At 37.0% G+C, this 8,818-nt stretch overlaps 1 long non-coding RNA gene across 1 annotated transcript in view; it reads right to left on the bottom strand.

Annotated features, from left to right (window-relative positions):
- The window catches only part of LOC308705915, a 468,550-nt gene that overhangs the window by 171,684 nt on the left and 288,048 nt on the right, over positions 1-8,818 (bottom strand). The window lies entirely within an intron of this gene.

Genomic DNA, 8,818 nt, shown 5'->3' on the forward strand with positions numbered 1-8,818 from the left:
TATATATATATATATATATGTCTAAATACATAATTAATACATCATTGAATTAATAATATTCAACAGTAATACAACAGTAGCTCAGTGCAATACAGCTGAGATAATAATTAGGCTACTTTAGGTTAGTTTTAGTGTGTGTGAAAGGTTGGCCAAAGGCAAAGCTATTTAAAGATATTTGTTTGGTTTTGATATACAGTGCAATACATAAGTTAATACACCCATGCTAAAGTTGACTAAAAAGAGGAATAAAAAATCATATTTTGGAAATTGAACTTAATGCCTTAATTTAAAAAATTAGGAAAAATCCAACCTTTTAGGACACCAATTTTCTTTGTGAATGAATAATGTATCGTAAATAAATAAATGTTCTTCCTTAAAATACATGGTGCATAAGTGTGTACACCCCTATGTACACCCCCACACTTATGCACCATGTATTTTAAGGAAGAACATTTATTTATTTACGATACATTATTCATTCACAAAGAAAATTGGTGTCCTAAAAGGTTGGATTTTTCCTAATGTTTTAAATTAAGGCATTAAGTTCAATTTCCAAAATATGATTTTTTATTCCTCTTTTTAGTCAACTTTAGCATGGGTGTATTAACTTATGCATTGCACTGTAGAAGTTTAAATAGTATATTATATTATAATATTTACATTAATATTCATATTTATTATTTAATTGTTTGTTCTAAGTAAATGTTGGAATATGTCACAATTGAGGGTCAATTCCACTGTAACAATTTTCGAGGATGTGCAACTGAAATTTTGTTGCACTTTTATTGACTAAAGAATTTTATTGACTGTTGAGTGTGCACCTTATAATTTGTATTATTGATAACTTATTATATATTATTGTCTTTACAATGTAGTCAGTCTCCCTTTGGTTGGGGGAATACAAATTATCAATAGCTGCAAGGGAGGGAGCAATTTAACAATTTAAAAAAGTCCAAGTTTATTTCTGCTGTGGTTGCAGTATTGTTCCTCAATTTAATAATTTGTGTGAATTAGGTATTAGACATTAACCTAAAAGTGTTGATTTCTTTTTGAATGGCACTTACTCTTGTTTTGTCTATAGCCACTAGATGGAGACATTCACCAGTATGTAGGATCTTTCTGTGAAAGCTGAATTTGCCTGAACCTTTGATCCCCGACCTCGACGATGACCCCGACTAGCATGAATGCCTCTCTTTAGTTTCTGTTTGAGGATGAATGTCGCATCAAAACTACATCGAAATAAGCCAGTTTTCTCAACAGTAGTCTCTTTTAGTCCCTTTTAGTCTCTTTTACTCAGGAGAAGTTGACTGTCAGAAGGAATTAACTATGAATCATACAAGAACATAATGAATCACATTGGTCGGATCATTACGGGGCTGAACTTGTTTACAAAACCGTTTTAAAAGACTCGTTAACGAATCTGACAGAGCGGTTCTAGATTCACTGAACCGAGAGTCTCTTTCGAACCGATTCGCAATGATGAGGTGGTTACGTGGTTTGGTTACTAAAATAGTTAAGCTGAATAACAGAAATGTTAACTAATAAAACATAGGCTAGGCCTACTCATAATAATATTAGTAATTTATTGAATGACTGTTTTATCAGACTAACACACATACAAAACAAAGTTAATTTGAATAAATAGGCTATCATTTTTAATTAACATGCTCAGCTAAAGATGTAGGCTAAAATAATTTGTAGTATTTTTTAGCAATAGTTATTTTATAGCCTAGTTGAATGTAAATTATATTTAGGTTTAAAATAACTACTTTTTATAAGCTGAATCATGTCCACGACAAAGCAGTTAGGCTACATTAAATTACAATAAACACAATAAACCAATTTAAATTATAATTATTAAAAAATAGTATTGAACAGTAGGCCTAATGGTAGAAGTTTGGGAACGATGACGTTTTACTTCGTGACGTAAAGAATAGCCGAATCGGTTATTGATCCGAACTGTTCCAAAGAAGGATGACTCCGATTTCCCAATCCCCGTCACTAGGAAAGGAGACCGGCCAATCCAACTTGAGCCAATATAAACCATACGGACATGTGGGTAAAGTATTTATGGAAGTAACTATAAAAGATTATAGACGCGCATTATCGTAAACTCCTCGCTCTGCTAAATTCATTATGAGTACAGTAAGATTATTTAGACGTTTTGGTCTTCCCTCGCGTTTATGGGAACGGAGCTCTGGCTCCAGCAACCGGGCTGTGGCGCCAAAGTCATGACAGACAGACAGCGTCAAAACTGCTGTTGAAAACCGCGGGAAAATGAAAGGGATCTGAAAGAGCCTCTTTGTGAAATCCTCCGCTACTGTCGCCTTATTGTCTGTCAGATTTGCCGATCTGGCGACGGTGTTTGAAACGTTTCATTCTTCAGCAGGGATATATGATGTGATTTAATCTTTGAGCCTCCACCCACTGTTTTTCGTTCTCAATGGAGCAAATGCTTCACTGAGGTCTCTCTTAATATCTGTGGCGTACCATAAATGAGAAGACCAGAAGAGCATTATAGATTTGTAATATGCTCTAGAAAAGTTCCATGTGTATGTTACAGTCTTTAAGCCCAAGTATATTTTTTTTAAACGTATGTTTACCTACAACAGTCTCCTTCATTGAATAAGTATTGTGATCTTTTATTAACACTTTTAATGGAGCTTCTTAGTCAGCTAGATCAGACTGCTTAAAATGATCATACTCTCTCTTTTCCAACACAGCACAGACCAGTCTTATCTTGTGTATAAGGATATCTTACATAAGACAGGAAATCAGAGGACAGGTATGGCTTCCACATGAAAATATTGCTTTTGGCACTTGAGGTTACACAGAAAGCTCTTTGTTGCGCTCCAAGAAATACCTCACAGAGGCAGGCTGTTTATGTAGAGGAATGGATAACTTCAGGTTTGTGTTATTCAAAAACAATTGGTTCAAGTGTGGCCTGTCAGCTGAAATTATGTGTGTTTGGAGCATTATGTGGTTTGCTTAAGAACATCATATATTACGTTTACACATTTAAAGTGTCCTTAATGCTGACTGTAGTGTGAATGTACAGTTGTGTATGAAACCATTGATATTTTGCTAAGCTGCGCTTCCTTGATTTCTTTGGCTAAGTCAGAAAAACTATTTCTGAGATTTTCTGTAAAATGTGTTTATGAAGTGGTAATTTTTTTTTAGATTTCATTCCTATATGGGCTGGAATGAATTGTTACAGTGCATTTTATTTGGTGTTTTTCTTATCTTTTTTTGTTCCGATGTTTTCTTATCTATTGTAATGAACAGAACAGTGTAACAATTTATCGAAAAAAATAAAATAAAAAGTTTTTTGGGACTTCGCTGCTAGAGTTCGATTTTTAAAAAACAATAACAAAGACGTAGCTTGATGACGCAGTGAATGTGCGTGGAATCATGGGAGTTGTCGTCTTCACCTCCACAGCCGATAGTAAGCAATCCGATGGGACTCATGAATCATGTTCATGGGTGAGCTAATGTTTTACAATTTTTATTAACATTAAGGCCTGTTCACACCGGGACGAATTTCACGCGCGATATTCGCCGACGTTTAACGCCTCGTGACTAAACAAAGGGCGCCAATGTGAGTGTGCACACCGACGCGAAAAACGCCACGCGTAAAAGCGTCATTTTTTAAAAAACGCCTCGGGTTAGTTTTTTTGTTTTTTTATATTACGTTTAAAAACTATCCGACCAATGAGATTGGCGGTTTTGCTCACGTGTCTGGAGCTTCTGAAGTTACAGTAAAACAACTTGGGGGCGCTCAAACACAAAACGGTCTTGCCGAGCACACATACGTAACGGCGAAGAAGATATATGCCGAGTAGCGTCTAAACACTGCCGGGAAGAAATAAGACAAGGAAGATGCAAGGCAAGATGAATGTAGAGCTGCTGGTCTCGTTGGTGTCGGAACATAAAGAACTATGACAAACGCGACAGCGACTACAAAAATCTTGATAAAAGAGAACTGTTATGGAGTGGTATTAAGCGCCATCTAATGTCAGGGAATAAATTTGCATGTTCACTCGGCTCATCGTCAGCGAAAATCGCTTGGGTGTGAACACAAAAAACGCGTTGAAAAACGCTGGCGAATAACTCGCGCCGATATTCGTCCTGGTGTGTACGGCCCTTTACTTTACTGTGGTATGAAGTAGGGATAAATTATACGCTTATCTCTGTAAAGCTGCTTTGAAACATTGTCTACATTGTTAAAAGCGCTATATAAATGAAGATGACTTGACAGTGTGAGGCCGAGAGCCGTGGGTGCGGAACGAGGCCGATGGAGAGAATGCTAATGAGAGACAGATACCTGCGCAAACACACCGGTCTTTATTATGCACTTTATTGTGCTGAATTACTACTCCTAACAGGTCACTTTATTTGCCGAATTAAAATCGTGGGTTAACGCAGCATAGTTTTACCTGGTCAAAACAATCATATGAAAAATACATTTGTTGAAAGTTATGTTATAACGTTACTTGTTGCACATTGTAGCAAGCTAGATCGAAATTAAAATATCATATAAATAAAAGCTGTTTAACTTGTGTTGCTAAATGGCATGCAATTAATTTTTTTATATATATTGAATGGCAAAGAAAATTCTGTATCACTATCACTACAAATAAAGCTCTCATTATGTTAGCCACTCGCGGTAAATCAAGAAAACAAAATAATTTAAACAATGCTATACAACAGTGATTCGATTTCTGTTGATAAATGTATCTAAACAGTTAATCACCTGTCTAATAAAACTCAAATAATATATTATAAAAAACAAAAATCATATTATAGCTTCTTTGGTGTTTCCATGGTTTCTATGGAAATCGAGGGTAACGCGAATATGATGTCATTGATAGGACACACAATGACACGAGTCATTGCACTAGTTAAAATTGCCTATTTAAACGTTAATTTAAACGTTGTTGGAAGCATTTGGATAATGCAAGTACACAAGTCAATAAAATATATAAAGTTTTTCTAGTGGTTTTGGATATTTTAAACCAGAAATCTTACATATTGTGCCTTTAAGCAGATTAAATGATTGAAGTCCTGCATGTCACCATAGAGAAGTGTCATTTTCTCCAGAAGATTTAAAGAAGGATATAGATGGATGAATCGTTTACAATAAGATCTATAACATGCCAATAATTGGTCAATAGTAACTTTAAAGCAGGGCTTAACAAAAGGTCTTTAGAATATTAGATAACAGTTTCATTAATTGATTCAGCTCCTAAGCACCCTTTTAAGCCACATTTTTAAAGTAGTTACATATTACTGAATGTGAGATCATTTCTTTCATAGCTACAAAACCTTAGAGAAAATATTTTCATCACTTGTTTTCCAACCTTTCTCAGGCGTCTTCCTGCTAAATTAAGACAGACGACTGTGAACTCAAACAGAGGCTTATCTCAGCTGGCCGATTCAGTTATTGGCAGAACAGTCTATTTTAACCTTTATAACGCATGTCCACATGACCATAATGAAATATTGTCTGGATGTCGCAGGAGCATTTAATCAATTAAACATGTTTATGAAATTAGGAAAACTACCTGCATAGAAAGGAGCTCATTATCTCCCGTCCTGTGGGACGGAGAGTATCCTTTCCATCCCTCTGATTCCTTGCCCAACTCTCTCTCCATTTGTCTTGAACTCGGTCACTGTCTCTGGTACAGTTGAGAAAGTGAGTCCATGACTGAAACGTTTCTGTTTATTATTACTGTTGAGACAGTTCCTTCAAGTCACACATACTTTAAAACAAAAGCCAGCTTTATTCATGATGTATGGTTTTTCCCTGTAATCACAAACATCAGTGATGTATGGGGTTATATGGCAGTGCATGCAGAGAAAATGTGTAGAAAACTCGGTTTTATTAGAAAGGATTGTGTTTTTTTTTAAAGTTCTCTTTCAACAGGCTCATCTCTGTTTGGATCTCCAGCGTGTTAGAACAAATGTCCACACTGACACGTATTTAGCATTTCAACACAGATCAAAAGAAAACGCTTTCACTCCACTTCAAAGCCCTTTCTTTCAGTCAGAAATCTCTCAATAGCTGGTTTGACTTTGACTTTTTAGGGAGGGCAAAGAAAAAAGTTTGCGTACTGCAAAACTCTCAGACTTTTCTAGCAATGCCGCTTCTCCTGTTTTTCAATAGGCTAACTGTATTGAAGCTTCGCCAACACAAACTGTAGAGCCGCGTAAGAACTCGCTCTCGTCTTTGATAAATGAAAAGACGTACCGTTGACTGAAACTGAGAATGTGGGAGTATACTGTATGTTGAGGAAGCACCTTCACTTTCTTGCAGCTAAAGAGACTCGGAAGTTTAGAAGTCATTGTTTGTAGAAATGAACGTGTAAGCGTCCGTTCACAAAATGCTTTTTGGTCTATAATGATAAAGGACCCTGGTGTGGTGTGTTAGTGACATTTTCTGGGGCAACATGTGTGCAGTTGTTGTGTGTGTCTATTTCATTTATGAATTAAGATGTGGTAAGGATTAGATTTTGATTAATCTTTTTTTTGGGGGGGGGGGGGGGGGCTTTTTATGCTCACTAATATATTATTACAATTTAAAACACATTTTAAAATGTAATTTATTCCTATGATAACAAAGTTTTACTGACAAGGGTTTCTCAAATGCTGCATTAGTTTTGACCACATTTGTGGGTTGAAAAACTAGATCAAACATTTATGTTTGATCCACAGGTTTTGGCAGTCACATACATGATTCATGTGTGGATTGCCATTAGATTTACGCACCTTTTTTAATTTTTTGTCAATGTCACTACTTTGTTTCAGAGTGAGTAAGGAAAGCCTCCCTATTGTATAGAGAGCTTGTACAAAAATGATTGATTGCTTGCTCTTGAGTTTTTCTTCATTCCATTGTCTTGACAAACTGCTCCACAATGATTTAACAACATATGTGAGGGGTAGACAGAGGATTAGGCAATTCATCTGTGCTAGTTTTTCAAGCATCAGGGCAATCTGAGTTCACCATGACTGCCAACAGAAAACAGACTCTAGAAGCGACTAAGTTGCTTTTACTCCAATAGGTCTTTGTGCTTTGGCCAATTCTTCCAAACCACTTTATTGTATATGCTCAAAAACAAAAGGGCCTTTTCAAATCTACCTAAAATGTGCTTTGCCTCCCCCAATTTTTTTTGTCCTACAGTTCTCGATGCCAACCCTAGGGTTTGCTGCTAGACCTGGCTCCCATTTTAAAGTGGTTTTGTGGTTGAGTTGGAAGTTCTTTGAGTTTCATTATGTTTTTGCCGTTATGCCATTTCCGGATGAAGCATAAAGTAACTTACTTTTCTTTTCCTCAATCTGGATCAGGACTCTAAAGGATCAAGCTATCAATGTAAGAAAGGCTAGCAGAAAGTGATTTGTTCATCCACATGTTTAAACACAAAATTGCCCAACTGGTTTCTCAACTCAGCTCCATTTGGACATGCTTGCTTCAGAGGCTCAGAAGTTTCCCAATGTTTCTTTTATAAATGTTAAGTTTATGGTTTCATAAATGCGCAGGGTTGTGTGGAGTCATTGTTTAGATGGTCGCATTACTTCACTTGGCATCGTAAAGAAAGGATTATGGTAGACTGCATCCACCGAGGGCTCCATTCCTCCTCAAAGTGCAGTAAGACATATTATTTGCATCCCACATCACCGGTTGTGTTGATGCATTTAGACGACTCAGTTTTCGTGCAGCTAATTTGTTCTCTATAATGGTTGCTCAAGCTGTACACAACATTCAGACCTGTTTATACAAATTTCAGTTGTCAGTGCTTTTTTTGGACACCACTGTGAGCTTTTTCCAACAAAGATTTAGCTTAATCATAGTCATTTTGTGACCATACTGTAGTAAATGTCCAATCTGTTTGTTTGTTGGCTTTTTAAACAAATTAAGACGTCTGTCTTTTCCCACTAAAATGGGGGGAAAGGCAGTGCACGTTACGCAAATGCTAAGACAAATTAAAAATGCATGTTGAATGTATTTCCAAACCGCAAAATATAATGAAGCGGAGCAGCTCAGCTGGGCTATAAATGAACGGGCTAATCAGAGAGAGACGACACAGCACAGATTCTTTTTCAGTATATGCTGAATGTTTACTATGTTGAAAAGCAGCTGCTTGTTCATGCCTCTTTAAAGCTGTCTTGCAGGGTCTGATTTAATCACGTCCCTGCGGCATGGAGCTTCGCACACAGGACGGCCACTAATGATGGGACCTGCCCCACTTCATCAAAGAAAGTGTTTTGCTCACTCTCTCTGTCTGTCTGCCTCCATCTCAGAGGAACGGAGATTCAGTCCATTAAATATAGACAGGAGCGGTCGCACAACGGAGAACCTTTTCTGGCACTTGCCATTCGACGTTGGATCATAAAATCAGTCTGAAATCTACATCCTGGATCTCAGTGTTCAGATCATTGATGGGAATAGACCATCTGCGCACAAGGGCTGCAACTATAAAGCATATTTCATTGGTTCTTCTGGCCCTATTACGACTCGGATCCATCTCAATCTGTTATCCACCAGAGAAGGTGGGGAGGATCAGATCAAAGCCTTTGTTGAAGGAGAAAACCTCCTTTGTGAAAATCTGTCTCACCATTGCAGTGCTAAAGAGATGAAAGGGAGATTAATGGAGGTTGACGATAGCCACTGACACATTCAGAGATGACGCAATCAACAAACAAGATAAATCAAATCAAATAAACAGAGGCTTAACGTTCAATACAACCAGCTTAGAGTAGGTCTGTGCTGTTATTCCCAAAGAAAAAATGGCCGAGTCGAAACACAAGTGAAGTATGAGGC

This window comes from Scardinius erythrophthalmus (assembly GCF_964197995.2).
Source record: "Scardinius erythrophthalmus genome assembly, chromosome: 17".
NCBI classification, from domain to species: domain Eukaryota; kingdom Metazoa; phylum Chordata; class Actinopteri; order Cypriniformes; family Leuciscidae; genus Scardinius; species Scardinius erythrophthalmus.